The sequence below is a fragment of the Mixophyes fleayi genome, unplaced genomic scaffold (assembly GCF_038048845.1).
Source record: "Mixophyes fleayi isolate aMixFle1 unplaced genomic scaffold, aMixFle1.hap1 Scaffold_458, whole genome shotgun sequence".
NCBI lineage: Eukaryota > Metazoa > Chordata > Amphibia > Anura > Limnodynastidae > Mixophyes > Mixophyes fleayi.
Window position 1 is genome coordinate 1 of NW_027448144.1, and position 24,181 is coordinate 24,181.

At 39.4% G+C, this 24,181-nt stretch overlaps 1 long non-coding RNA gene across 3 annotated transcripts in view; it reads right to left on the reverse strand.

Moving 5' to 3' along the window:
- Nucleotides 1-3,455: 3,455 nt before the first annotated feature.
- The window catches only part of LOC142134212 (uncharacterized), a 45,927-nt gene continuing 25,201 nt past the window's right edge, over nucleotides 3,456-24,181 (reverse strand). For 2 of the 3 annotated variants that reach the window (XR_012686998.1, XR_012686997.1), the window contains 3 exons: nucleotides 22,047-22,104; nucleotides 12,915-13,007; nucleotides 3,456-5,045 (listed from right to left, as the gene is read on the reverse strand). This is a non-coding gene — a long non-coding RNA (uncharacterized LOC142134212). Of the gene's footprint in view, nucleotides 5,046-12,914; nucleotides 13,008-13,454; nucleotides 13,587-22,046; nucleotides 22,105-24,181 lie in introns of all 3 variants that reach the window. The other variant, XR_012686996.1, reaches the window with a different exon arrangement.

Consider the following 24,181-nt stretch of genomic DNA (forward strand, 5'->3'; position numbering starts at 1 on the left):
GGTGCAACTTAACATATATTATAGCCGCAACGCTAATAAACAACATAGGTTAGTCAGTACATAAGTAACAAGAGCAGAAGTTGCTAGATAGTGCTGCTTGTGTCATCATCATCATCACATATATTTACACACAGCCTCCAAGAAGAATCCCCAAAAGATAACCCTTATAAGAAGCTTATCAGGGGACCTAATTAGGTTACATTTGTAGAAGGTGTGCAAAACTTGAGTGTAAAAGCTGTTATTTATTTCAATTTACTCTAGGCCGCCCTCATTCCTCCTCTCCAACTATAAGGGGATCAAGTTATATATATTCAAATCTAGATATGGACACACATGCACAGTACAGAAATGTGTATATTTAGGGCACAAAAATGGATGTTCGTCCAACTCCAAATGAGGCCACTCTGGTACAATTGCACCAAACCCCCAAAACCCTGTAACTTTAATGGACCCCCAGAGCAAACAAGTTATAAAGAAATACGCATAAAAAAAGAATTCTCAATTTCATCTTCACTTTTCAACACATTACAAGAAATTATTATTATTATTAATTTTTATTTATAGGGCGCCACTAGGTGTCCGCGGCGCCGTACAGGGACAAACGAAATTACAATACGAGGTGAGACAGCAAAGTACAGTAAACAATAATCACAATAACTCAGTGAGCTCAGGGCACAGCTAGAGGGGGGAAGAGGAGAGGGGATGGTCTGCCAACAATGGCACCTAGGAGGGAGGGCACGGATGAGAGGGAGACCCCCAGGGGGAAGAGGAGGGAGCGAGAGGGGGCGGGGGAAGAGGGTCCTCGAGGAGGAAGCAGGGAAGCTGGCGAGCAGAGTTGAAAGTGGAGAAGACAGGAGGAGAGAAGACCCTGCTCAAAGGAGCGTACAATCTAAGGGGTGGGGTAGACTGACAGAGAGACATAGGGGAGAGAGGGAGGGAAGGAGGAATAGAGAGGGGGAGGGGAATGAAGGAAAGGGGAATGAAGGGGAAGAGTCAGAAGAGCAGGAAGGGAGTTAAGTAGGAGACTGAAGAAAGAAAAAGAAATTGAGTCAACCAATAGCAGTGACCCAATCTGCCTAGCCACACCCCGTTTTACTAACCACAGCTGCTAAAAGAAAAAAAAAACTGAAGTAGTAAAGTAGTGAAGTATGCTTGGTTGCTTTTAATATATGATTTGTTAATTTACATATCTCGCTAACAATGCTCTCATGTTTGAATCCAGCATCAATATGTCGTAGCTGTTAAAATGAAGCAGTCAGAGGATCTGCTATTTTTAGATAGAGTTAAATCTATTAAGTTGCATGGACACGGAGCTTGTGACTAAGCAGATGAGAATAGTAACAATAATACATTTGTCCAAATGTTTTGTAAGCAATAATCTTGGCACCCTTATGCAGAGGGGCATTTACACTGATCAGATAACTATTAATTACGTGCACCCCTACTCAAAGAATGTGCCTCCTTAACCACAGTTTGTTTAAAATATGAGTCCTTGTCTCTGAGGTTTGGAGACACTAATTCTCTTATCAATGTTTCTAAATAATCACTAGTACTAGACAGTACAGCCTTGGAGAAAGGTTACATTCCATGAAGCATGAACGTTAGAAACATTTTCATTTCTTGCAACACTTAATTTCATTAAAGTTAAAGTAAATAGCTGCAACAATGGCTGCTAGACTCCATTGTGTAATCCAGACTGAATATTGAAACAATGCTATATCATATGCATAACATTTATTTAAATGACACAGACATGTGTGATCCACCTATGTTATGTTCTGTTATTTTGAGCAATGTGCACCAGGGAGATGGAAACTCTGTATGGTTGGTGAATTACCAAATGAAATGTTTGTGGAAAACTCACAACAATGATATAAAAATGCTCTGGGTGCCATTCTAGCAAGAAATCTATAGTACATATCTATTTATAATTAGTAAATAATATAATAGGGATGTCTGCATACCTTGTAACATTCCCGGATACATAAACCCAGCCTCTTCAGGCCCATTTTCAAGTATGTGACTGATCGGAACAATTAATCTGATTGCCGTTTACAAGGTTAGGAATGATTCACTTACCACTATTTAGGCTAAATTGGAATCTGTCTTGCTCAACATTTTGTTTTTCGCCCTTCTCTAGGTCACTACAGCTGAGCAAGATCAGATATTAAGGGGCTGGTGCAGTCGGTGACAAAATTGGCGAGTTTTAATAAAAAATAATATATATATATATATATATACACACACACACACACACACACACAAACAGCAATTCAATACTAGTCCCAATTAGATTATGCCTAGGATTGGATATTCCCAATTAAATTTGCTTTATTGTGGGAAATATGATACATAATTAAGAAGCTTTAAAAATTATAATATGGTTGGCTTAAGTACTAACTGGAAGTCTATCTGTTTAATTCCTGTTGTGCGTTTGCATAGCAATTCGATTCTACCACCAGCTGTGGAAGTGATGTCTCTAACCAGACACATCTTATTGTTGGATGAAGCTGATACATCACCTGTTGACCCCATTAACGGAATGTATATAGTGAGACTCCGAACCGGAAATGCCTTCCTAGACTTCCTGCTACGCGTTCCACAGTGGAACGCATGATGGAACTAAAATTACAAACTTGTATTAAAGAATTTATAGCTAAATCGTTGTGCAGCTAGAAATGGAGTCTGGAGAAGGTGATCAGTTCACTGGTGGAGTACTGGGAAATGATATTTACTGTGTAGTGGTAGAATGTAGTATTTACTTTAAAAACTGAAGTCTGAAACCATGTGACCTCCATGTGTGTTCCAGGGTGGAACACATATTGAGGGATGGATACATGCACTGGAATTGAAAATTTCCTACTACAGATGACAACCCTTAGACACTATATATTGTCAGGAAATTATAATGTTGTCTTGTCTATGCTTATTCTGTCTGTTGTTCTATGTAAATCTGTCTTGAAAAAGGTCTGGATGTGAGACAGTAATGTCAACTACAATGTAGAGGAAATAGACAGAAAATAAAAAATAATCTATTTGTTTTAAATGGTGAGTGTCCTCTCTACGTTTTGAATATGTACTAGCTACTATGATACTGGGAGCTATTGTGGAGCGCCTCAAAGTAGGATTCACTTGAATACGTGAGTGCAGTCTTTTCAAATAACTATATATAAATATAAATAAGAAGTATTTCTACCCATATGCAGAGCTGTAGACATCTCGAGATGCAACATATGCGTCTAATTTATGACATGTCATCATCATCAGCGTATTTGCACCTGCCCTGTGTCAAGTAAAACAGATAAGCCTCCGAACAAACATGCATGCGTGTTTCTGTAGATGTGCATGAGCCACATTTGTGTAAACATGATCTTACTGTACTTGGCCTACATTAAAATGCCACTTCCCTCTCCTGACGCATCGCTCCATGCGAAGGAAAGCATAATTGTTGGGTATGCACAGAGCTATATCCCACAAAATACGCTGTGCAAACTAGCATATGTCTCACTCTGCATCAGCCCCTAAATGTCAAAGTTTTCAATAATCACTATTATTAACAAATATATGTTAAATCACAAAAACTGTCACGTTACACCAAAAACAATGACATTAGAGGCAGTTAATAAATATTTCATAAAATACTGGTTATGGATATACAATTTCACGTTGGTAATAGTTTTAGGCATGATCTGTGCTACAGGACAACCTCTAATATTAACATAATCAGCAGCACTAACAGGTGGGGAGCAGGTACAAAATACTAGGGCCTACGCGTCTCTGGGGGCCTTGACTGCTTGTGTAGCAGGAGGAGTTAGCAACATGGTGTGGCCCCGTCCTTTTCGGTGGCTATGTTGCACTACAATAAGTTATGCCACCGATCCAGGTGAGGGTCAGTGCTACTCGGCTGGAACTTTTTAGGTGCAGGGGCCCGATCAGTTATTTGGTCCTTTCCCTAGAGGACCAGGCCAGGCGCTGAGAATGCTGGGATTTTATGAAATGAAAGGTAGGGTTTTGTAAATTAATTTATTTATATCTATTTCACATTATGATATGCAAGATAGCTGTGCAGTATCAGCATGCGGTATGAGCTCTCTCACCTGTCTGAACCACCTCTATTTTTTGAAAAACTAATAAGCAGCTAATCCATTAGACGGCTTGTATACCTCGCATGCATACATATTGGGATGGGGGTTTCAAACCTTACAGTTAAAAAAATATCATGCTCTTTGATGTGTGATATGGCCTTCAGTAAATTTCTCCCTGCCATACATAGTGTACAATAATATCTGTCTCTACTGGAAACGAACTTTGCACAACCAAAATTATTATTTGAGAAAAATGGCTTTAAGCTTCATATACCAAGACAGAACCTTATATCCGTTATGTCTTCTGTATATTTTTTATGACATTTAGAAAGCGCAGCTTCACAAAGTGCCCCTTTTTCATTATCTTTAGATCTTGTCATCCTTTAGCACACTGTAAGAAACTGGGGTCTAAAAGTCACATTCTATCATCTGTCTGGGTATTTTCATGATACAGAGAAACATCTATGTGAGCAGAAACATGGATTTAACAAAGAAAAAAATCCACTACCTACTAACTTGTCATATGTCTAGTGGTATAGGAAATGCTACATTGAGCTTGTTATGCTAAATTAGGACAGCAGTAATTAAACAGTCATATGGCAGGATAGCCTTTACTACAAATAATCATGCCACAAGATCATACATGTACAAGAGATGCTCATGCTCGGTTCCCCCGAGAACCGAACACAACCGAGCCGAGCCGTCTCGGTACTTCCGCATGCCCTCGGAATTGAAAACGAGGCAAAACGTCATTGTTACATCGTCGGATCTCGTGAGACTTGGATTTTATAAGTACCGCCCTACACGGCGATCCAGCGCCATTTCACAGAGGGACACAGACGGGGTAGCACAGTTCTTAGCAGTCTCTAGTGCAGTTGGGCAGCGTCATAGGTAGAAAAGAAAGAGGAGGGGTAGCAGTGTTCTTCAAAGTCTCCAGTGACATTCAGGAGAACACCATTGCTGAAATAGAAATATGAGGTCTGGCAGGCTTGGTCTTCTAAATTTGCAGTGTACTGTGTTATATAGGTAACATACAAAGAGGAGAGCTCCATTGCTAATTGTCATTGCTGAAATAGAAATAATAGGCCTGGTAGTCTTGCTCTAAATCCGCAGTTACATTTTACTGTACCATAGCTCACTCAGAAACAGGAGAGGTGGCAGGATTCAGTGCTGAAACAGAAATTGTAATAATAGGGCTGTCAGTGTTCTTAAAAGTCTCTAGTGACATTCTACTGTGCCATAGCTCATACAGAAACAGGAGGGGTGGCATTTTTCTTGTCACTCTCCAGTCTCAGTCATGATGATACTAATCCCTTTAACGCATGTGCTAAAGTCTATGTTCAAGTGCATAGTGGATTTAAGTCAGAGAAACAAAAATGTAAATAAAAAGTGTGAAAGGACCTTTAGGTTCCCCAGCATTAAGTGGTAATAATGATATGTGAAGGAGTTAAAAATGTTGGTATTGCCTTAAAAATACATTCAGCACAATTACCAGCTGCAGCCTTGAACTATCTCAAAGACCCCGGATGGAGGCCTAGGACACGGGATAATGGATAATGACATTGGGATTACTGGCTCCAGTGAAATTTGATAAGAATAAGCCATAAAAGCGACATGGAGAACGAACTAGCTTTGTCAGAAGATTTATATTTATTCAGGAAAATACCAATCATGTGTTTCTATCCTATAACCAGATCATTTCATGTATAAATGTAGCCCACTAATAAATGAGCACAGCTCAGTTCCATCTCGACATTGGCATGTCTGTGTCTTGATTACTGATCTCCTGGTTAACCAGCATCTTATCTTATCTGAAGGGACTTGATAAAGGAGAGGTAAAATTACCCTAACAAAAGCTTGTACCTTTGTAAAGAAAAAAAAACACCTCAAATACAGATGAAAGTTTACAGTATAAAAATATAAAATTGCCAACATGTCATTCTACCCAAAATATTACCAAACACATAAGCATCAGCTAGCTCCCTTCTCTCAGATAGATCTCAGCACCTGCAACCTACACTGTCATCATATTCATCCTCGTCAGTGTTTCCCTAGCTTCCCTGGGCCACATTGGAAGACGACGAGTGGGTTTGGGCCACACAGAAGATACACTAACAATGACGATAGCTGATCATCCAAAAAAACATAGAAAACAGTTAACATATATAAATATTAGAAAAAAAGTGATATATATATATATATATATATATATATATATATCACTTTTTTTCTAATCCCCCTATACTTACCTTTCAATCACCCTGTTCAAAAAATCCTCTCTAGTTATTATAATATAATCACTTTTTGTATTGTTACGATGCAATATCAGTAAAGTGCATTTAAGCCAGGCATTGTATATCAGGGTGCCCTGACCAGGCCTGCGGTGCCTGACATATACATCACTGTGACCCCAAATTGTGACCTGTTTTGCTAATTACACCACTGTTAGTTAAGGGATAACAACTTATAATGGGCCAAAGAATAATATATAATGCCCCATTAGAATTACAAGTAGAAGTATGTAGCAGGGAGATAAGGTCCATGATGCTCCAGGACCCGGTGACTTTTATTCACTGGTCAGCGTCCCTTGAAATAATAAAAAAAAAATCCCCCTTAACTTACCTTTTAATCGGCTTGTTCTCCTGTCCTCTTCTCTTCTCCAATTCTGTGCTGCTGATTGTTCTTCTCGCGCGGGTGACTCCTCTGTGCTGCGCTCCGCAATGGATGTTGGGCGTGATGGACATTCACTGCGAGCACCTCACGGAGGAGGAGACAAGGGAGGGAGCCGGAGTACCAGCTGACGTGACCGCAAGGTAAGTATTTTCTTTTCTTTTATTTGCAGGATTTTTATTCTCCCATTAACAGTGCTGCCCCCTTGCCACCACCAAAACTCCTTCTGGGCCACATTTACAGGCGTGCTGGGCCGCATGCGGCCCGCGGGCCGTGGGTTGGACAACCCTGGTTTACATCATCCTCAAACAATACTAATTCATCCCCGCTGGAATACACCATCACAGAAGTCTGTGTACTTTGATGTAATTGCGGGTAATGGGCTTCCTCATGGAATTTGTAGTTCATTTTACGGAAGAGCTGTCATGATTTTTGGGCAATTATTTTACACCAGGCCAAATGTCAAAATGTTGTGCAGACACATCTGCCTCAACATTGGGTGTCTGGGGAAAGCTACGTTTTTTCCTAGCAGCAATTTCCAGAGAAACTGAAGGAGGAGACGTTACTGTGTCATGTACCATTTGAGCTGTCAGCTTGCTGACCAAGAGCTCATTGCATCTCTTGAGATCTGGGTCAGATGGAAAGAAAGAAAATACATAGCTCTTAAACCTAGGATTAAGCACAGTTGCCAAAATCTAATGATCCAATTTAAAGATGTTGATAACTTTTGGAACCTGGCGATCCGAATAAAGTATTTAATCTACAAGTCCAACTTAGCGGAAATCCTTTGTTTCATTTGCTCCTTCAATTTTTCTTGCTGTTTTCAAAAAGTCTAATTAGGGGAATCACTTGACTCAAGCTAACAGTGTCTGCACTCCCTTTACAGGTGACTACTTCGAGTGGTTTCAGCACCTTGTACAACACGGAAAGTATTCTCCACTGCGCTGGACTAAAGTACATTCCCGCTAAATTCTATTCTTGCAGCTGCTGCATTCTCCTACATGCTATTGCATAATCCCGAAAATGACCATAAATATTTCGGGACACACACACAGCATCTCCTGCATGCCATTGTCATTTTTTAAAAAGTTGTGTACCACAAAGCTGATTGTGTGAGCAAAACAGGGAATGTGATGGAATTCCCCCCGCTGTAATGCTCTAACAATATTGGTGGCGTTATCAGAAATCACATATCCTCAGTAGAGTCCAAGCAGGATAAGCCATGTTGCAATGACATCTCTTAGTTTTTCAAACAGGTTGTCAGCGGTATTACCTCTGACCTGCGCCTTGTCTCGTCTCTGATAACCACCTCTCACTCCCGCCTTCAAGACTTCTCCCGTTCTGCCCCCCCCCCCCCCCATTCCCTACCAAGCTCAATCTGACTTTCCCACAGCCTCCAAATCTTAAGATGCTCTTTGAAAACCCATCTCCTTCTTAGAGGTGACCTTATCCTCGATAACACTATTCACACTAATGCACACTCACAACTATCCCAATCTCCACTCTGAGCCATACTAGTTTCTCTTGTTTCAGCTGTGCCCTTTTCCCTTTAAATGTAAGCTCTCTAATGAGCAGGGTCCTCCATAGCCTTTGTTTTTATATCTCCATTCATTTTGTCTGCCTTGTCTGTTCTTGTTTTACGTATGTCTTGTTTTATGTATGTCCTTGTCTTCCCTACTGTACGGCGCTGTGGAGCACTGTGGTGCCTTACAAATCTACGATAATAATAACAACAACAATAATAATAATAATAATAATAATAATAATAATAATAATAATAATAATATGCCTCTTAGTGAAGCAGATGATATACAGAGTAGCATGCCTCTGAAAAATGCACCGTCCATGCTGCTGCTGTCCCTGCTGGTGAAGGCGAATCACCAACCCAGTGGGCTGTCACAATCATATAATCTTTACTTTGCCCAGTTCCGCTTGTCCACATATCTGTGGTTAAGTGTACAGTGGGTAGAATGGTATTTTGTAGCCCAATAATTACATTTTTACGAACCTTCTGGTAGAGGCGAGGAATAGCTTTACTAGTAAAATGGTGTTGTGATGGAATTTGGTAACAGAGGACAGAAGTAACTGTCTAAAACCAGCTGCATTACTAGTATATATTGGACGCAGATCTAATACTAGCATATTATTATTATTATCATTTATTTATATAGCGCCACAAATTCCGCAGCGCTGTACAGAGAACTCGCTCACATCAGTCCCTGCCCCATTGGGGCTTACAGTCTAAATTCCCTAACACACAGAAACGGACACACACACACATACACAGAGAGTAGAGTCAATTTGAAAGCAGCCAATTAACCTACCAGTATGTTTTTGGAGTGTGGGAGGAAACTGAAGCACCCAGAGGAAACCCATGCAAACACGGGGAGAACATACAAACGCCACACAGATAAGGCCATGGCCAGGAATTGAACTCATGACCCCAGTGCTGTGAGGCAGAAGTGCTATTCACTTAGCCACCATGCTGCCCTAGAATAGTCGCCATGGCGTCTGTGATCCGCTTTGCGACTGGGTGACAGCTTTCATAATTGCTTCCTCTTGCAAAGGATTAACAGTCAATTGTTGTAAAATACTAGTAGTCTTCTTCTTGGTCGGCTTCTGAGTTGACCTTATCCTTATCCCCCCGCAGCAGGAGCAGCAGCAGTGGGCCTAACGCTCAAGGATTCTTCTGAGGAGTCCTGGATAGGGGAGGAGTCATCTCGCCTTAGAAATTTGGATGCAGGACTAACTCCGATCACTTGTGAGGATATTGCTGATGAAGGTGTTGGGGGTGTAGATTGCAGGTGCTGGGATCTAGCTGAGAGAAGGGAGGTAGCTGATGCTGGACTGCTTGTTATTTTTTTTGCATAAGTTTCTGATTTTTACAAAAGCTTTCCATGAACTCGCTTCAAATGGCGTAACATGGATGAGGTTCCTAGATGGTTAAGGTCCTTACCTCTACTGACTGTGACTTTACAATGTTACAAATGGCTAGACAACTGTTGTCAGAATTTGGGTAAAAATAATTCCACACATAGGAGGTGATTTTTTTTTGTTCTTATGCCCAAGCATGACAATGGCCTTCTTCTTATCACTGGCAAGAACTGCTGCAGTCTTTGTTTGAAAGTGTATGAAAATAATATTGTGACCTGTGAGCTGGTCAAAATTGACTGCAAATGACTTGAAATTAGTGTTATTGAGGTTAATAATAATGTAGGGAGGAAAAAATCTAAATTATGTGATTTTAGAAAAAAAAAATAGGGATTCAAAACCAAAACACGCAAGGCCGGTTAATCCAGAACCAAAACCAGAACACGGAGGTCAGTGAACATCTCTAACATGTACTCTTCTGCAATCTGTCAGCCCTCACTGAAGTCCCACACATACTGACTTGTATTTGCAATCATGAAATAGCACAAGCACTTTAAACTCAAATGATAAAATGTAAGTACAGAAAAAAGCACGGGAGCTATGGAAGTTCTGCATAAAATAAAAGCAAGAATTAGATGTCTGCACACTTAAATTAGAATTATAAAAGAGAGTAACAGTCGCCTTCAAAGAGATGTGCAAGCCCAAAACTTATACTTTTTACATTTCCACAGGTGGTATAATTATTTCCCTTGTCACCAGGAAAGCCTGTACTGTTAGGGGTCCTGAGGGCTGGGTTTGAGAATCACTGCTCTAGATGGGCTGCATCACAGTGCATGCTTACTCCCTGCTCTTGGTAAATACACAAGCTAGAAGTGCTTCTAAGTGGGCAGAGCGGGAGAAAACCATGAACAGGAGTACTGTGAAAAAGTCCAACCTATTTTAAACCCACTTTTCATTAAATTAATCTTTTTGTTTTTTTCTCTTAAAATACTGCTTGGTTTTGCCTCATTTACAGCCTAAATTAATGATGAGAGTCAGACGACATAAAGGATGTTTTATCAAACGCATCTTTCCTTGTGTGCTTGGGCAAATTTGTGCATAGAAATGTTATTTTTTTTAGTCTAACTGGAAGGAGTAAGAGACAACCTATTAAAGGTTTAAACTGACATCTAGGGGTTAATTTTATAAAGCTGCGGGTTTGAAAAAGTGGAGATGTTGCCTATAGCAACCAATAAGATTCTAGTTATCATTTATATAGTACATTCTACTAAATGACAGCTAGAATCTGATTGGTTGCTATAGGCAACATCTCTCCTTTTTCAAACCTGCAGCCTGATGAATTTACCCCCGATCTCTACCGGTTCAGTGCTGGTACTTGTCCTTTTGTAGAGTCAGTGATCACATTCATAATTTTGTGGATCCTGGGGACCCATCATTTAAAATCTACTTCATTATTTCTGGATCCTTTCATATTTTTTTTCCTCTGTGTAAAATCTAAAACTGTCCCAACCTACAGCACCGCCACACACCTACCCCGCTGGCCTGTACATTTCATGGCCTGCTAGTCCTAGGTTATGGTTACTCATACCAGCTCCACTCTCGCTGTACACGGACTGATTTGGCTCCCCACTTTCTGTTCGAAGGTAGTAGCGAACAGAAAGTTAGAATAATGCTCTGAATTTTAACTACAATTTAAATAAGCCAGATAGCACAAAATGAAGAAGAAATATGAAACAGAAGAGACTACACAGGGAACTACAGTTTTTTGTATTTCTCAGTAAAGTCACCCTAAACTTAGATCAACTTGGATACAAAGCAGTTACTGAACTACAACTCCTAACTTAAGATCTATTATGATGAGTGGTGTTGACCAGTCACATCAAGTAAATATACCCCTGATTCAGGAGGAATAGAGGTATCCTAATTTCTGGTCTCAGACTATGTGCATTGCAGGTATGTGACTTGACCGATACTCCCTAAAGTCTCCATAGATATAGAACAGTAAAACTCCCACCCAGCAATTTACTTTGGCCATGTGCAGAACCTTCATCCCAGGCTCAATGTCCTCTATTATCTTGGACAATAGACACATCCTGCTTGACAATCAGTACTATGTCCATGGTACCTCCCAGCTGAGATCCCCAACAAGACACCTTGCTTACAGCTATACAGTGTCCAGAGAGGCTTCACCTAGCAGGTATAGCTGCAAGGAAAACCGGAAATTGTAGTGTACTGCTGTCAGACAAGAACGGCACAAAGGTCAGACAATTATGACACCGGCCAATGCTCTTCCTCGCACATTGTGAGCTGACTAACTTGGCTCCCCGCTTATTTTTCAGCATTATCGCGTCCTGCAGGACCCAGTCAGTTTTGAAAGCGGTCCTTTACTTGTATTTTAGGGCAAGATACACGCTATAGCGTGTTAATGCCATCACTGGGATTGCAATAGCTGTAAGCCCCACGACACAGAAAAATACGTCCCTACAAACTATCATTTTTCTCATTTTAATAGTCTCACTCCACAAATTTAAAACATTATTTTTACACTGCTCTACAAAAATAGGCACCCGATTGAAACTACACCATACTCTGCAAGGAATAACGCCTGCTATAGTAAACTTCTGCTACTCCGCAACTGCTAACATCTTGCTCTTTAGACCCATGCACTTTGGCGGAAAACTTGCACTGAAACACAGCTGTATGTAAAAAAACCATAAGCAAGTGCTAACTTGGGAGTTGCGTAATATAACAATTCTTGTTACATGCATTTTTATCTGGGGAAATAAAACTTTTTACAGTGTACCACTATTTACTACACCCTCACTTATCACCAAGTATGTAAAATGTATTCATTTCATCACCCTTTGTATAGCCACACCATTACTGCAAAGACAGTTTTTGGCTGTCTTATAAACGATCAGTATAAAATAAGAGCTCTTAAAAGGTTATTGAGTGTGTGAATCTACTTTAAATCATCACAAGTGATTGGCTGTTTTTAATGCTTTCTACACATTTGTTTGAGATCTCTGTTTGTCCTTTATTTGGCCCTCTCTCTTTGATTTGTTGTGTAGCTATGAGAATGGCACAGCCAGCATTGAACCTAGGCTGAATCCTATTTGTGTGCTTTTCACAAACTTTACTAGCTATAGAAAATGTGTAAGGTTCATATGAGGTGCAGGAATGCACTACTTTCCTTTGACTCCCACCCAATGCTTTAGATAACAATTTAAATACATTGTGGAAGCATTACTCTAATTCCATGTAAAATATAATTAATGAATATCTCACCTCTGGTGTAACATCTCTTGGGGCAAACCCAGTTCCTCCTGTTGTTAGAATCAGGTTAAGTTCTTTTTCATCGCACCAGTCTATTAATGATTCCTGGCAAAAGATACCAATGTCAGGGAGGGCATCTTGTTGGAAAAGATAAAAGTAAAATTCTGCATACTTATTTAAGCTGTAATGACAGTGAATCTGGCTGAAACACAAAGGCAGAACTATGCAGTCCAACTTTGTTACATTTTAGACACGTCTTAAGGCGATTCCTGAAATGTTTGCATTATTTTTAATTAAACCAGAAAGTTAAATAAAGCATATGCAATAGCTAAAGTGTTCAAAAGTAGATTGTATGTTCCTCTGTTTCAGGGTTCGTAACCAAACAAAATGTTAGTGACTGCTCCAAATTTTAACTTTTTCAGCATCCATAATCTTTCCTTTCACACAGTAGGCAACTAGTACAATTCATTTTATCAACTGCATGACAAATTAGCAAAGCAAAGTAAACGGACTAAATTCCACAGCGGTAACTCATGATGACTAATATCTCACCGTAATATCTCAGTCCCCCCATATTCGTGGACCTATAACATAGGGCCTGGAGAAGGACATATAGTAGTAAATTATATGAACAGTGAATCACACATGAGCCATGAACTGGCACTTTCTATTAGCATGGTGCCACTAAAGGAAAGGAGAACAAATAATTTAACTTAGTTCAGTACTCAATCATTATGTGAGCATACTTTTACCATTTGACAGATAATTACCCTTCTCAAGAATTGGACTTGCATAGCTTTTTCGCATTCTAGAACACTGGCAGCATTTGGTTGATCCGTATGTACTTAAGGCACTAGTCACAAATATGTATTGCACATGCACATAAAAGCTACCCGTTAACAGCAAAGACATCAGCCCTTATGTGCCCAGTTTCTATTCCAGTATCTCCATATATAGGACAAATCAAAATGAGAAGGGCGGAGAGAATGGAACATAAGGATTATATTTGAAAGGACCAGAGCGTTCTGAGTAGGAAGGACTCTTGTTTTCCATGAAAATGTTGACTGCAGGCTCTTAAAGAAACCACACAAAAATACAAACATGTACCCTGTGATGAATGATATACATGTGCCATGAACACATGTATGCTATATACAGTGGTCAAAGTGGGCTGCTATAAGGTGGTACGCCATGCTGCCGCTTCTCCTATTGCCTTCATTGTGACACTATCAAGTTCCAATTACTTACATTTTCCATACTGCCATATCTAAAATTCAACCACAGGGTGTGTGCATGTGTAAAAAATATATATATATATATATATATATATGACACCCAAAAAGTTCTTTAAGCTAACCAGCGCTTAGTAAAAGTGGACACAGTGAATTATATAGGAAATTTATACTCAATGTAATAGGCAGCTCCCCAGTCAATCAACACCTGTCTGCAAGTGTTACACCTAAGAGATAAAATACAAAAAGACAGGGGGCGCCACACATAGTGTATTATCAGTGATATACAATATACAGGTGACTCCAACGATAAGATAGTCCCGTACCAAATATATGATGAAATTAGGCAGATGTAATAATCAGGCTGACCATAGTATGGATCCACCTCAGATTAGGATAGCAGGATTCCACGATCACAGACCAAGTAATGGAAGACAATCTGCGGACTCAAATAAATCCACAATAGTGTGACACAGTATAAAAGGAGACCAAATTGGTCTCAAATACCACAAATTTATTGGCACCACATAAAAAATATTAATGCCCGTACATAGAGCACAATAAAACAAGCTTATCTGTCCACTGGCACAACATGGAAGAGAAGGGTAGCAGGCGGCGACACCTCAGATCATCCAGCAATGAGCACAGGGACCAAGAACCTCTCCAACGCGTTTCGTCTTGTAGGTAAGACTTTATCAAGGAGTAATGAATCTAGCATCATTGCAGGCTCCTAAATACTAGAATCCTTTTACATAGGAGCCAATGCGAGCATGACCTTAGCGTGTGGGCGGTAACCTCCGACTCCCGATACGTCACATCCGGGACTCCACTTCCGGTATAGCGGTTTTATGTGAAGATAGATTTTATATATTAGATGACATCAGGAGGGGATATTCCCAACAACTCCAGCTCCCGATGTGTCACATCCGGAACTCCGCTTCCGGTATAACGATTTTATATAAAGACAAACTTAAATTTACATTTACATAACATCAGAGGGGGAAGCCCAATGTCTATCAGAATATATATGATAGAAACTATGTACCATCACATCACAACCCGTTCGTCATCAGCAATATGAGTATAAGAAGAACTGGATCTTAGTCCAATGCCTCAATAAGCCATACATCATAAAAAACTAATAATACATACACAAATAAAATATAGCGTCACACTATCTAATACAGAATACAGCTAACTAGTCAACATTATCACATAATACATAAAAATTCTAAATATTCCCAGAACACAACAATGTAGTATTTAGCAACATCCAGACCGCCCCTTAAAGAGACAGGCAGATGATCAACACCCAGCAGTGGGCTAAAGAAAGGGGGACAATAGACCCTACCAATACACGAGAATGGCACTACAGAACCCCATATCAGAGTTCCATATGAACCACCTAAAGGGAAGAGAAAATATACCTAAAAAGAAAAACCGGCATTAGTATACAAATCAGTACATAATTACATCAAAAATGAAGCCATTTCGAATGCTTCATTTAGGCCTCTAGGTGCCAAAGTGTCCAGTTTATACACCCAATACATCTCTCTACAGGTAAGTTTTTTAGCCAAATCTCCACCTCGTGCACCCAACACCACATGTTCAATACCTTTAAACTTGAGACCACTAGGGTCAGCATTCTGACAGGAGATAAAATGTCTAGGTACTGTATGTAAATCTGATCTATTTCTAATCGCCCTCACATGCTCCTGAAGACGTATCTTAAGGGCCCTCTTAGTTTTACCAATATAGACTTTACCACAAGGGCATTCTAGTTGGTAAATGACTGACTTAGTAAGGCAGGTTATACGATCTTTCACTTTATATTCCTTCTGGTGCAATGAATCATAAAAGACTTTATTCAAAGGAGAAACAAATTTGCACATATTACAATTGTTGCACTTGAAGGAACCTTTCCCCAGATTATTGAGAAATGTAGTCTTATTACCCTTTTCCTCTTTAAGTAAACTGGGTGCTAGTAAGGATTTTAAATTCCTAGTTTTCTTGAAGATGACATCCGGTTTCAACGGAACTACCGGACCTAAAATTGGGTCCATACAAATTAAACTCCAGTGTTTATTCAAGACAGATTTTATCTTCCTTTCATCTTGACTATATTCCGTAATGAAGGGAACTAATGTTTTATATCCTTCCTGTTTTCTATTCTTATAAACCAACATCTCTCTTCTATCTACATTATTAGTTTTTATTAGTGCTTCTGAGATAATAGGGTCAGGGTATCCTCTTTCCCTAGGGAAAGAGGATACCCTGACCCTATTATCTCAGAAGCACTAATAAAAACTAATAATGTAGATAGAAGAGAGATGTTGGTTTATAAGAATAGAAAACAGGAAGGATATAAAACATTAGTTCCCTTCATTACGGAATATAGTCAAGATGAAAGGAAGATAAAATCTGTCTTGAATAAACACTGGAGTTTAATTTGTATGGACCCAATTTTAGGTCCGGTAGTTCCGTTGAAACCGGATGTCATCTTCAAGAAAACTAGGAATTTAAAATCCTTACTAGCACCCAGTTTACTTAAAGAGGAAAAGGGTAATAAGACTACATTTCTCAATAATCTGGGGAAAGGTTCCTTCAAGTGCAACAATTGTAATATGTGCAAATTTGTTTCTCCTTTGAATAAAGTCTTTTATGATTCATTGCACCAGAAGGAATATAAAGTGAAAGATCGTATAACCTGCCTTACTAAGTCAGTCATTTACCAACTAGAATGCCCTTGTGGTAAAGTCTATATTGGTAAAACTAAGAGGGCCCTTAAGATACGTCTTCAGGAGCATGTGAGGGCGATTAGAAATAGATCAGATTTACATACAGTACCTAGACATTTCATCTCCTGTCAGAATGCTGACCCTAGTGGTCTCAAGTTTAAAGGTATTGAACATGTGGTGTTGGGTGCACGAGGTGGAGATTTGGCTAAAAAACTTACCTGTAGAGAGATGTATTGGGTGTATAAACTGGACACTTTGGCACCTAGAGGCCTAAATGAAGCATTCGAAATGGCTTCATTTTTGATGTAATTATGTACTGATTTGTATACTAATGCCGGTTTTTCTTTTTAGGTATATTTTCTCTTCCCTTTAGGTGGTTCATATGGAACTCTGATATGGGGTTCTGTAGTGCCATTCTCGTGTATTGGTAGGGTCTATTGTCCCCCTTTTTTTAGCCCACTGCTGGGTGTTGATCATCTGCCTGTCTCTTTAAGGGGCGGTCTGGATGTTGCTAAATACTACATTGTTGTGTTCTGGGAATATTTAGAATTTTTATGTATTATGTGATAATGTTGACTAGTTAGCTGTATTCTGTATTAGATAGTGTGACGCTATATTTTATTTGTGTATGTATTATTAGTTTTTTATGATGTATGGCTTATTGAGGCATTGGACTAAGATCCAGTTCTTCTTATACTCATATTGCTGATGACGAACGGGTTGTGATGTGATGGTACATAGTTTCTATCATATATATTCTGATAGACATTGGGCTTCCCCCTCTGATGTTATGTAAATGTAAATTTAAGTTTGTCTTTATATAAAATCGTTATACCGGAAGCGGAGTTCCGGATGTGACACATCGGGAGCTGGAGTTGTTGGGAATATCCCCTCCTGATGTCATCTAATATATAAAATCTATCTTCACATAAAACCGCTATACCGGAAGTGGAGTCCCGGATGTGACGTATCGGGAGTCGGAGGTTACCGCCCACACGCTAAGGTCATGCTCGCATTGGCTCCTATGTAAAAGGATTCTAGTATTTAGGAGCCTGCAATGATGCTAGATTCATTACTCCTTGATAAAGTCTTACCTACAAGACGAAACGCGTTGGAGAGGTTCTTGGTCCCTGTGCTCATTGCTGGATGATCTGAGGTGTCGCCGCCTGCTACCCTTCTCTTCCATGTTGTGCCAGTGGACAGATAAGCTTGTTTTATTGTGCTCTATGTACGGGCATTAATATTTTTTATGTGGTGCCAATAAATTTGTGGTATTTGAGACCAATTTGGTCTCCTTTTATACTGTGTCACACTATTGTGGATTTATTTGAGTCCGCAGATTGTCTTCCATTACTTGGTCTGTGATCGTGGAATCCTGCTATCCTAATCTGAGGTGGATCCATACTATGGTCAGCCTGATTATTACATCTGCCTAATTTCATCATATATTTGGTACGGGACTATCTTATCGTTGGAGTCACCTGTATATTGTATATCACTGATAATACACTATGTGTGGCGCCCCCTGTCTTTTTGTATTTTATATATATATATATATATATGTATTGCATTAAGTTATTGTGTGATTGTTCACTTTTCATTGGTTAACCATATGTTTTTATAACCTATTTACTTCTTGATGTACAACTCACATCAATACAAAATTGGGTGAACTCATAATACAAACCCCCCTAAAAGAAATGATTTTATGCAATATGGCTAAAAATTACTATGTATACTAATTATCCTCTCCTCCAACAAATAAACCATACATTATATTTGTTGCAATCAAACAAAAGGCTTAATTTAATACAAATAAATGTATATATTTAAATTTTAGGTTTCTGTTTCCTGGATTCCTACTTGTGGCTTGCATTGTAAACAATATGCCCATTTTTAATTTTAAAACAAAAAAAAATTAATGCATATTTATATTTTCAAATTTTTTAATTTTTCTCATAATCATTTCTGATTTTCACACATGTGTACTCAAGCATTGCCTTAAATGTTGGTAAAATGAATATCATTTTTAAATTAAAGCAAAAGGACAATGTATTGTACCAGAAACTGCAGAAGTCATGTAATATCTTAAATCAGAGGTTTGGTGTTTTCCTTCAATTTCATCTATATAAGGCGATTTGAAAATTAATAAACCGGGTCATTTCACATCAATTCAACAGGGAGTTTCAAACTGACCATTTCAGATTGTACTGAAACTTGGTATAATAAATGCTGCCATGGGTGTAAAAAAAAAATCCCCCAAATCTTAGGCCGATATGTGCACTGGTTTTGAAGTTCTACGCCTTTAAATCTGCAATTTGTTAATAAAAAATTTGCTTTCAACTTTTTTAAATAATTGCATTTGTAGCTCACCTGATTGAGCTATGGAGTTGGGCAAGGTCTCATTTTAAACCTATTCGTATGGACTTTCATATGATATATAACATAGCAGTATGTTTCTATAAAAATTAAAATTGAAAAATTTTCAAAACCAAATTTCACAAAAAGCCATGCTTTTTTATTTTCTTTAAAAAATATCTCAAATATTGTTCATACTGTTGTTAATAAATCCCCAAAGTATTATTTTGGGATCATGATGGGATCATCTGCTACAAGTACTTTCACTTGGGACTGTTTGTTAAAATAATGTAAATGAGAACTATCTAGGCCTGTTCATTATTGTTAATTTATCTCCTTAAAACAATCCCTTTGATGTATATTATGTACAATGACACAGTATGTTAATACTGAACTATTTAAAACATTTGTGATTATTTTATGCCTTTCACATACTATAATAAAGCTTAATACAGATCACTACCATCTGGTGCTGCTGCTCTTGATGGATGGTGTTACTTTATGGGTTGGAACTGGCCGAAGGCTTTATTTGTTTTAGTATTTCCATTTCAGAAAGGGTGTACATTCGACCTGCTGTAGTTTACGGATTCACCTTACACAGAACATCTACCACAGTAATCCATAAAACGTCCGGCTTCTTAAGGTATGAAAAAGATGGTGACGGACCAGCTAGATGGAGGAATGTCACTTTCACGTCATCAATGTTTTCATCTTTCATGTTTTTATATACCCTCTGATGTCAGCAAGTGGGAGCTTTTGTTGGGATGTTGCCACTCTCTGTTACAATAAATTTTAAGAGGAGGAAAACATCTTTACCAAGTTTTTAGTTGTGGATGCTGCAGGTATGAAAGCATGGAATTTCCAGGAATTGTTACTGTGTTTTTGAAGTGATCATCTATAAATATTGCTGTCTCTATATGTTCTTCTTGTGTTGAGAAAGTAAACAGCATTCCTATAATAATTTCCTCTGCCCAGTCAAAAAGTTGTTGTGGTGTAAGAATCTGATAATCATATGGACGTTGCAGGCAGGGGCTGGCTGGGCTCGGGGGCATCTACCCCCTGGGCCGATCCAATAGTGGGCTACCTTGGGCTGGATCACTGGACCACCTGCATTTTCTTTCCTTCAAAATAGGCTGCTGAGTAGAGTCTTGCCCCTCAGGCTAAAACTTGGACAGCCCTCCCCTGGTTGCAGGCTTGCTCAGCATGCTAACCTATTCACTGTGCCACCTACACCATCACAAGATCCTTTACCATGTGCAGACACTGAAAAATGTTATACCAAAATCATCTTTAAGAGCATAAGTTGGCAAGTTTTTCTTGTTTTTAAATTGTCCTGCTGACCCAACAGAGAAATAGAAAATCTTTTTTAGTTGTTTCTCAAATTTTGTCTTCAACAAGTATACAAGTTTCCTCTGGAAGCAGTAGACCGCCACTATGTTGTGTACTCCTTTCTGCAAGTTGCTGTTTCTCCCTGCTTCTGGCACACATTCTCCAGGTCTGATACTCCACTGTAATTAAACACTCCTCTTTTTCAAATGTGACACAAATGGTCTAGGGTTGGGTGGGCTTAAATTAGTGACCTAGGAGCTTTTCAACACTGATTAAAGCCCACCCAAACCTAGCCTGTGCCTGTAAAAGGCGGACCTATACAACACAACTGAAGTGTCTTTCAACGTGTGGCATCTTTCCACTTAAGTTGCACGCCTGCGCAGAAGTGCGAGCAGGTGCTGTCTACAGAATCTTGCCCCCAAACACACCTAAGGAGGAACGTGTATTCCTCTAATGAAGTGAACTGGAAAAAATATAGTTTTGTTGATTTTCTCAGATGTGTGGTGCCTCAATAAATTCAATTTTCATGAATCACTCAAAAATGAAAGCTCTTGTAGCAGATGATCCCATCATGATTTCAAAATAAAACTTTGGGGATTTATTAGCAAAGGTATCCACAATTTTTGAGATGTTGTTTTCCAAAAATTGCACAATATGGCTTTTTGCGAAAATCAAAATTTAGATACTGAAAATTTTACAATTTTAATTTTCATTGAAACATACTGCTGTTATGTCACGTGATAGCCCATAGAAGAGGTTTACAATGAGAGCTTTCCCAACTCTCTAGCTCAATCAGGTGAGCTATAAATGCAATTTTAAAAAAATGTTGCAAGCACATTTTTTGTTAAAAAATTGCAGCTTTAAAGACATATAACTTCAAAACCAGTGTACATATCAGTCTAAGATTTGGGGGTTCTTCACACCCATGGCAGAATTTATTATACCAAATTTAATTGCAATTAGAGAATGAAAGGTAGAATTTTTTTCTAAAATTGTTTTGATTTGATGTTGAATAACCCAACTAAGCTCCAGCGGCACTGTAACACGGTGGTTAGTATTGCGGTCTAACCGCTGCTGAGCAATTAAAACTAGGGCACTTTATGTGCAGAGTTTGTATGTTCTCATATTTGCCTGGGATTCCCTCTGGGTGCTCTCGGTTTCTTCCTCCCACAGTTAAAATATATATTGATAGGTTAATTAGCTTGGATGAAAAGGACCCTAGCCTGTGTGTGTGAATGGAAGAGAATTTAGACTGTAAGGTCCATTGATATGAGTAAACATTCTCTGTAAAGCATTGTGTAGTACAATTATGCTATATAAAGCAAATAACTAATAATAATACATGAATGTCACTCAGACTTTAGGTAAAACAAGAAACAGTCAACAAAAAAATGTTTTCTTTCACAATTAGGCATATGGTGCACAACTGTTTATAAGACAAATTCATGCATTGCCGTATATCTTTACTGTTATTAATTATACAATACCTTAATATCGTCTATTTCATCTGGCACAATCTTATACGCAGATATAGTCCCGCCCAATCTAAAATTGGAGAAATAAGTCTCATTACATTTGACATTCAAGAAAGTAAAATATTCTTGTACACAATCGCAGTAATTCTGTAGTTTTTCCCGAAAGGAAAGTTGTCACAAGAAAAGCATAAAATGGGTACAGTGGAAATAGGACAAGTTAATTGAGGGTACCAATTTTATTCTATCGAATATATTTTGCCTTCTGCCTTTCAGAAAAATTAGCATTATTTGTCAATTGTATAATTAATTGATTTTGAAGAAATAACAGAATAATATGCAAATTTGTTGTTTGTATTTATATAATTTTGACCCTTTTTTACCTTGTATGTTTAATTTGGTTGTATGATCTAACGCCGTATGTACGACGCTGTAGAGCCCTTGTGGGGTCATCATACATACACTATATAGACAAAAGTATTTGGCCACACCTGTTAATTATTGAGTTGAGGTGTTACAATCAGACCTGTTGCCAGAGGTGTATAAAATCAAGCACCTAGCCATGAAGTCTCCATTTGCAAACATTTGTGATACAAAATGGGTCGTTCTGAAGAGCTCAGTGACTTCAAGTGTGGTACTGTGATAGGATGCCACCTTTGCAATAAGACGGTTCGTGAAATTTAATCCTTGCGGGATATTCCACGGTCAACTGTAAGTGATATTAGAAAGGAACAACAGCAATTCAGCCACAAAGCAGAAGACCACGTAAAATCACAGAGTGTGGTCAACAACTGCTAAGGCGCATGGTGCGTAAATGTCACTAACGCTCTGCTGATTCCATAGCTGAAGAGTTCCGAGCTTCCACTGTCATTAATGTAAGCACAAAACCTGCGCAGGGGAAACTTAGTGGAATGGGTTTCCATGGCTGAGCAGCTGCATGCAAACCTCACATCACCAAGACCAATGCCAAGCGTCAGATGGAGTGGTGTAAAGCACACCAACATTGGACTGTGGAGCAATGGAAATGTGTTCTGTTAAGTGACGAATCACAGCTTCTCTGTTTGGCAGTCAGAGAGGCGAGTCTGGGTTTGGCAGATGCTGGGAGACCGTTACCTGCCTGACTGCTTTATGCCAACTGTGAAGTTTGGTGGAGGAGGGATAATGGTATGGTTCTGTCGTTTAGGGTTTGGGCTAGGCACCTTATCTCCAGTGAAGGGCAGTCTTAAAATTTCAGCATTATTTTCATTAGCCTTTATTTATAGGGCGCCACAAAATTTCTGCAGTGCCATACAGACCATACAGGGTAGATACAGTACCGAACATTAAACAAATACTACCAGGACTTCAAACACTCCAAATATAGCTTGCATAGTGACATGGGAGCAGAAGAATAGGTTGAGAAACAAGAGGGAAGAGGGACCTGCTCATAAGAGCTTACATCTTAGATGGAGGGTAAACAGACAGGAGGCACAAAGGGAGTTAGAGGAGGGGATCAAGAGCAAGAAAGGGGGGAGAGAGAAGGTAAGGTAATAAAGTATGGATAGAAGATTAGGTGGATGGCTGGTAGGCTTTGAGGAAAAGATGAGTTTTGAGTGCCCGTTTGAAGGAGCCTAAATTAGGTGACAGTCAGATGGAGCGAGGGAGGTCGTTCCAATGAAGAGGGGCAGCCCGGGAGAAGTCCTGGATTCAGGAGTGGCATGAGGTGATCAGGGTGTAGGAGAGGCGACTGTCATTGGCCGACCACAGGGAACGGGATGGAGTGTGAATGGAGAGGATGTTAGAAATGTAAGGGGCAGTGGAGTGGGAGAGGGCCTTGTAGGTGAGTGTGTGGAGTTTGAAAAGGATTCTGTAGGGGAAGGGGAGCCCGTGAAGGGGGACACAGAAGAGGAGCGGCGGGAGAGAAAGATGAGTCTCGCAGCTGAGTTGACTATTGACCTGACGGGGCGAGGTGGGAGAAGGGAAGGACAGTGAGATGAAGGTTACAGTAGTCAATATGGGAAATGATGAGAGCATGAATGATGGTTTTGGTGGCATCCTGGAAAAGGAAGGGCCTGATGCGGGCGATATTACGGAGTTCGAAGTGACAGGAATGGGCGAGAGATTGAATGCGGCGGGTAAAAGAGAAGGCGGAGTCGAGGGTGATGCCCAGG